Source organism: Rhamphochromis sp. 'chilingali' (assembly GCF_963969265.1).
Source record: "Rhamphochromis sp. 'chilingali' genome assembly, chromosome: 21".
Classification (NCBI taxonomy): Eukaryota; Metazoa; Chordata; class Actinopteri; order Cichliformes; family Cichlidae; genus Rhamphochromis; species Rhamphochromis sp. 'chilingali'.
In genome coordinates, this window is record NC_137949.1 from 23,781,039 (window position 1) to 23,788,597 (window position 7,559).

The window sequence follows — 7,559 nt, forward strand, 5'->3', positions numbered from 1 at the left end:
TTGTGGCTTACAGCAGCCTGGCTCTTCCACAACTCTGGATTCCAACCCTCTGAAATTCCAGGGAGGTATTAGGTGACTCTAACCGGAAATCCCCTTTCTGTGACCGCTGGCGTTTGTTTTCCTTTGCTGAGCTCCGAGATGGGTGGCATTGTGGGTCTAGGCCTCACTCGTTCTCTCTCTCCCACTTCCAGATGCATAGGAGGGAATCGTTAGAGCTGCCTTCATGCCCGGTTGGCATCGTGTGGATCAGGTCCAGCTTCTTACATGCTGGGCTGCTTGGTTACATTTTGCACCCCTCCCTACCTCACTCCCTCCCTTCTTCCTTTCCTCCATCCCTCCCTTTTCCATCTGGCCTTGTAGCCAAGGCTATACCACCAAAAAGGAGGCTCGCTATTCTCAGTGTCTCAGAAGCTGCAAGACCTTCGTGGATAATTACAAACATGCACATATTCATGATTTTGGCAAATTGGTGATATTACGCCTCTGCTCTGTTGGCTGCCTGACTGTTCATGAGGAGTTAGCCAAGGGGCACGCACTGATGACTGGTGCAGGAGTTTATTCCTGACTGGACAGGGTAGTTGGAGGGGACAGAATCCTGTTTTTATCAGGGTGAATAAAGGCAAACATTGAGGGTTTAAAACAAACAAACAAAAAGGCAAAAAAATAAGCAACCCCCCCCCCCCCCCCCCCTCACTATGCTTGGAAAGAAAACAAGATAGAGATATGTATTAGGAGGCAATGGGCCAGTTTGGGCAATCCTTTATTTGTGAAAAGTCACAACAAACATGAATAATAGAAAAAACCGCAGGATATCAGAAATGAGAAAACAAGAAAGGGAAGGGAAGGAGCTGGTTGAGGAAAAAAGAAAAAGAGGGGGAAAAACATCTTGAGCTGGAAACATTCCTTTATCCTGGCCAATCTCGGCTGCACCTGTGATGACAACCCCTTGTGTGCAGTGCAATGATTGTGTAACCTGGAATAAAAGGAAGGGGGACTGTGGATGGTGCAAGGGGCTACAGAGAAGGAGAAAATGACATAAAGCGTTCCCCTGACTTGTAAATCTGTGACAAGACCCAAACAGTCACCCTGAAACACCCACCCAGTGTCCCCCTGAAGGGCATAGATGGAAGAAAAAAGGGAGGGTGTCCAGGCACACATCCAATGCATTCCTTCTTTATTCTTGTTACCCATATTTCTCCCCTTGCAGACCCTCTCTTAACCGCCAACTCACACACACACACACACACACACACACACACACACACACACACACACACACACACACACACACACACACACACTATGGGGCAGTGCGTTTCTTCCATTCCACACAAGCTGTTGTTCTAAATCATAATAGTATCCAGACTGTAATCACATTATTGCACACATGGTGATTTTGACAAGTGGTGGGAGTCATGTGCTGAGGCTTTGGCAAGGTTAGCACACCATTCTCCCAGCTGTGATCTCAGCCCCAACCCACCCCCCTACACACACACACACACACACACACACACACACACACACACACACACACACACACACACACACACACACACACACACACACTCTACCTCCATCACTCTCTACCCCCCTCCCAGGCAATATGTTGCTCCACTGTGTTCCGCTGCAAACTGCATGCATTAGTGCAGCCTCATCGAAATCCCATTTCTGTAAATTGTACTTACACATGTGCCTGTCCTCTCCTGAAGACAAAAGCGTCAGTTGTTTTGCTCAAACACTTAAAGTAAGATGTTTTACGTATTACTGTGACGCGTCCTCTTGTGGTCAGGCAAATAATGATGGAAGAAAGACAGAAATGTTATAACATTTCTACAAAAACACAAAACCTTACAAAAACAGAAAAATCTGATTTATTAGAACTTGGGCTTCTTTTCATAGCTGATTCCCTTAGCACTTATTGATACATTATATCATGAGAGATTTCATTTACTGGTCACCTTAAAAATCCAATTACAGCTAAACTGTTTAAGCTGTTTCCCCATACAATATTCTTGTGCTTCTTATTCAATTCAATGTATTTTTAGCAGTGTCATTTGGACTGTCAGCAGTTACTTCTTTGACTACAATATCATCATAACCAATAAGGCTGATGGCCCAAGCTGTGAAAACGAAACCCCTGCAATAGACAAAAGTACACAAGTGTTATGCTGGAAGAGTGTCGTTGCATGTGACACACAGATAAGAAGAACTCAGTACGTGGGCTGTACGAGCATGTTTAGACATGTTGGCAAAGACTGCAAAGAGCTGCAAAGAGTTGCAAAGATTTGTAAAGATGCGACTGGTGCGTAGGCTTGCATAAAAGGTGCTGTGTTTTGACAAGCATGAAGCCAGTGTATTAACATGTAGAGCACAAAGTATTAATTGTGATGATGGCAGAGTGCATCATCTTGTATTAACTGTGAAAGACAGTGTCTTCTAGTTGTGATTACCATCTTCCTCTAACGTCATCCAAGCAGTTTAATACAATTATTTAAATCTAAAATGCATGAGTCATCTTTCAGAACTTGTCTCCGGTAATGGTGAAACTAAACGGTTGTGTTAGTGACTTTCTCAAAGCTGTAGTGAAAGTGTAAAAAGTGTGACACAAACAGAAGGCTTGTTTAACTTCAGAGTCAAATTTCCAACTTTTGAAATATTGTCTGCATCATTGAGCTACTTTTGCTTAAAAGGCAAAACTCCAAAACTCCATTTGCTCTTTCTGAAGTTTTACTGCTGGGTTAGTAGTTAGCAAATATTTTCAGAAGAATGGGAAAAACTGAAAAACTGCAGGCTACTGTCACTATCTGCTAGCAACCAAAGCAATCACCAATAGTCTTTTGGTGCGCCATCCTCTTTGCAACTGATTAAACCCACTGATAGCAGCAACCTCCATGATCTGCTGGTCAGTTGTGGAAAACACATTTTTTCCCTAGCAACCAATTGTTGTGCCTTGTCTAATATGCTAGGCAACTCTTGAGCAGTGTGCCCACGATCTCATGTGAGAAAGCTCAATTGCCTAAACTTAGGTATGAAGGCAAAGTTTTGGGGGAAAAAAATCACATTTCCAAAGTTATTTCTTAGCGAATAAAACAGAAGACGTGCATTTTTGCACAGTGCAAACAGATCTATTCCAATATGTCCCATAAAGTAGACTCCCTCCTGTGCTTTTGTTGTACTGTTTCTTGATGATTTTTCAGCACAGCAAGAAGTGCCTCAAAGTCAGAAACACTGCCATGAACTCCAAGTAATTTTAATATATGCTCCAGAGCCTTTGGCACTAGTCTGCAGCCTCCTCACTCAACCCCCTGGCCGTGATAGCTGATTATCCTGGCCAGGACATTTGGAGAGACTGAACCAAATCAATCCCTGCCATCGCCAGGCCCATGACACAGCCACAGCCATGCACTGCATCCCTAGAGAACCAAAGAATAAGATGGATATCTCCTCTCAAATCATAGCAGGTGGCCCATGCCTTGAAACAGCCAGGTAAACTGGGATTATGTGGTTATAGTAACAGGTGGAAGCCATTAGCTTTGACGGCTAGCAAATAGCTAAACAAACAGAAGCTTAGTTGATGTGCTAGCTTGATAAGATGCAACTCTCCAATAATACAACAACTTATCAGAAAAATATATTCTTGTAATGAAACTATAATTACAGTGTAATAACAATTAATCCTGAAACCAGTAAAACCCACATTAAAAAACTACATTAACAGCTGCGTGTTTGTTAACAATTAAACTTGTGCTCCAGACCTCTTGAGGAGCTTTCATAGGGTAGAAAACGAAAAAGCAATACTATCTCGTGTCGAGCCAGTGGCTATTATAATAAAGGGGTCGAGGAAAGCCGTGTCCTTGAACTCACTGGTCTATCTTGGGCTTCTGTGATTGGTCACATCAGAATCCCAAAATAAGATACGGAGTGAGGTTTGAAAGAGAACAACAATAACACAATACTGTCACCATGAGGTCAAACTGAAAATTTAATTATTGGTTCACATTTTTTTTTTCCAAAAGTTACACTTACTGAGATAACTTGTGTATTTTAGGTTGCAGTAGCCATTCAGTTTGATCACTGCCACATGTATTGGTGTACATTTGCTCAGTAAAAAGGCTCACGAGAGATACAGAAAATTAGCAGTCTTTTTGACTAGTGAACACATTAATCTAATGTTGACCTAAATCTCAGCAGATCCATCTAATATCAGAGTGAAGAACTCTAATAACAGGGGGATATTCTGAGTACAACAATCCAACTGAGAAACAACCCACAGTCTCAGTTCACACATCGGGATAATGTGAGAACGTCAAGGGCTCGAACCCGCCGCACTGCTTTCTTTCTGCCCCATCTTTTCTCTTATTTCTTCAGTGGTGTGGTTGTGCTCTCCACTGCACCGCTAAAAAGATCAGACTGTGGAGTGGGCCTCATCCAGCTGGCTCTTTATAAGTGTGTGTTTGGAACAGACTTGGATATTGAAAATAGTTGTAAGAGAAATTATACTGAAAACAGCTTTGTGCTAGCGAGACAAAGAAGAGAATAACTGCCAAAACAATGGCTTACCAGATCTTTCCACAAGCTTAATGCCAATCAGACAGCGGGCATACAGTTCAAAGTCAGAAAGGAAAAATGACAGAGGGCAAATTGATGATATCCGCCACAATTTCCCTAAAACATTTAGTTAACAAGGAGAATGAATTTAATCATCTAAACTAACAAAGGCATGCCAGTCCACTTCACCCCACTGCAGTGTTTACTTCCTGAAACAAGCATGCCAAGTGTTTTTAAAATGAAGATATTTTAAAAGATGGATAGACGAGGCTGACAGACAGACAAGGAGTCAGCGCAAACAAATGTATGAAAGCATAAACAGACTTTGCTTTTGCGAGTGAGATGTACAACAGAGCTGTGCTGTCCCTGACTTTTATTCACTGCGCCATTGTGGTCTCTGATTTATAGCGGAAGAAAGAGATGAGAGAGAACATTTCCGTCCAAACAAAGAAAGCAGATGTACTTTATAAACTCACCGCACTAAAAAACATACAGTCCCCCTGGTTGTTAAAGGTTTTCGCTTGACACGTCAAAAACATTTTGTGCAACTCCAAATGCTTAGATGTTCATCTTTAAAAGGTTGCCTCCTTTTTTGCACTCTTGCTGCAAACAGCAGATAATACTCAGAGCCCAGGAATCCCTGGAATGGTTTTGTTAAACTTTGTCTGCAGGGAGAAATATATTGTGACGATCCCTGGAAATATGATGCCTATATTTGCCTTCTGTCTGAGAAGATGCAAAGTGAGACCATCAGTCTATCAGATTTGAAGAACCGTAACGAGATAGTAACGGTTTTTAGCACGCTAAGAGTGTAGCTGTTAACATTTTGAACCCTCACAGGCTGTTATCTGGTCTCCAGCATGCAGGATTGGCACTGTGCATGCCACTAATCTCAAGCAGTAAAGCAAAGGGGAAAAAGGTGTCAAGATAACTCAACACATGTGGGTATCCTAGCATTAATCGAGAGAAACATTAATGTATAGCAATGAAATGTCTGGAAAGTTTTTTGCCACAGATTACGTTTGCTGCTATCACATCAAGAAATCACCTGAAATAAAATAAAATAAAATAAAAAAAGTCCATATCCTTTTGAAATGAAAGGAAAAACAATGTCTTTGGGCTGCAAGAAACAAAAACAACAAAACAAAACATGTGTTTCACTGGTTTTGTATTTGCCTGTTTTATATTTGTGGGTGTATTTATTTCAGATGAAGGAAAGCCAAGGAGAAAGCCAAGGAGAGTATGCCAGGCCCCAGTTAGTATGCAGGCTATAATTTCTGTTTCCTTTGAAGTCTCTGTATGTGTGTGTTGAGCGCGTATGTGTGCCAGTCCATTGTGGTGTTGGGTTATGTGGTGTGGTTTTTCTGAAATACACTTTCCTTACATTAGAGTAAAGGTATTCAGTGAGGGTATCCTTAAGATCGCTTGTGTGTAGGAAACTGTGTGCACTTAAGTTGTAGCAAGAGTATCGATCGAGTAAAGCGCACATACGATACAGTGCTTTACGACATAAGAAGTGAAGAACAAAAGTTTCCATGGAGACAGAATATCAACACTATAACCTTTACAAAGAGGGCTGTAGCGGAGTCTTTTATACAGTTGCACAGGTGGTTATAGTTTCGTGTACACCTTGTATATGCATATTGTCTATTTTATCGCGTCGAAGCAAACACTGGACAGAACTGAATTGAAACCTAGTCTGTTATTAATGTTAAATAAGAAAAACAACAAGAAAAAAACAGTTAGCAGCAACAGCGCAACTACTTCAGCAGATGGGCCGATTCTTCCTGTCTGCAGCCACTCAGGCTGTGATGATAGAGCCAAAATCTCTCCTCTCAGCACCCCAGAGATAGAGGTGCATAAAGGGGATGAAGTGTGCGAGGGTGCAAATATAGGTGACTTGGGTCATGTCAGGAAAGCTGACTAAACTCATGTTTTCCTCTCTGTTTTGGCTTTCCATCCACATTGGGCAACCATTATTCACACCCAATAAATTGGTTAGTAGATGTTTATATGGATGCAGTCAGATCAAATTACTGTTGTGTACTCATTTAGGTTAAAAAAAAAGGTTTTTGGAAACAGGCACATACCAAGGAGAGGTAATCAGATGGTTTGCGTGATCACACTTGAGTCTGCATAGAAAATGATATTTTACATAAGCTAATGATTGTCTCAGCAGCCTTAATTGTTTCTGGTATAAAGATGAGAGCAACAGCAGTTTGAGATATATTGTGTAAATGCGTCCAGCTGTTTGTCTTATGAGTTGATAATGGCTGTACTCTTTTCAGTTCGCAGCTTAGACTCGCCATGTGACAACGGCAGCTGCAGAAACATCACCGAGCCTGATCAAAGTCAGATACACGGAAACATTTCAATCAAATAAATATCCGAGCAGTTTACAAGACAGAAGTTTAGTTCAGCAGGTCTTATGAAGCAGCTTCCTATCTATTTCATATCATCAATATAGTAATAATAGTAAGATAATATTAGTAAGATATTCTTTATGATTTATGCAAAAACATGTTTTTTTCATGTATACATGTGGTTTAACACAGGAAAGGTTCACAGTGACTTGAGGCATATTTTTTTTTCCTTTGGTAACATTTAACCGTGCTGTGTTCATTAATGAGACGATATAGAGGTCACCAAAGTGCAATCTTAGACTAGCACTGCCATTTGGCTCTTGTTTCATCTTTTAAATTTGGGTAGAAAACTCAGAAAACAACTTGAAATTCTGTTTCCATTAAAAGCAATATTCTCTGACAAATAAGGTTTCCAGATGTATCCACCTTAGTGTGGATGTGGCTTCAGTGACTGTTTACTTACTCACTTGGCTTACTAACTTACAACAACCCATGGAGTATTCATCTAATTAATGTTGCAGTTTTGTGGCTGTGGCTTTAGGGTCTCCTAAGAAAATACTTTAAAAATACCCCCACCACATCGTACCATTCAGAAGTGAGAGGCAGAGACTGTCATTAGTTCATGTTGCCTGCTGAGTGACACAACAC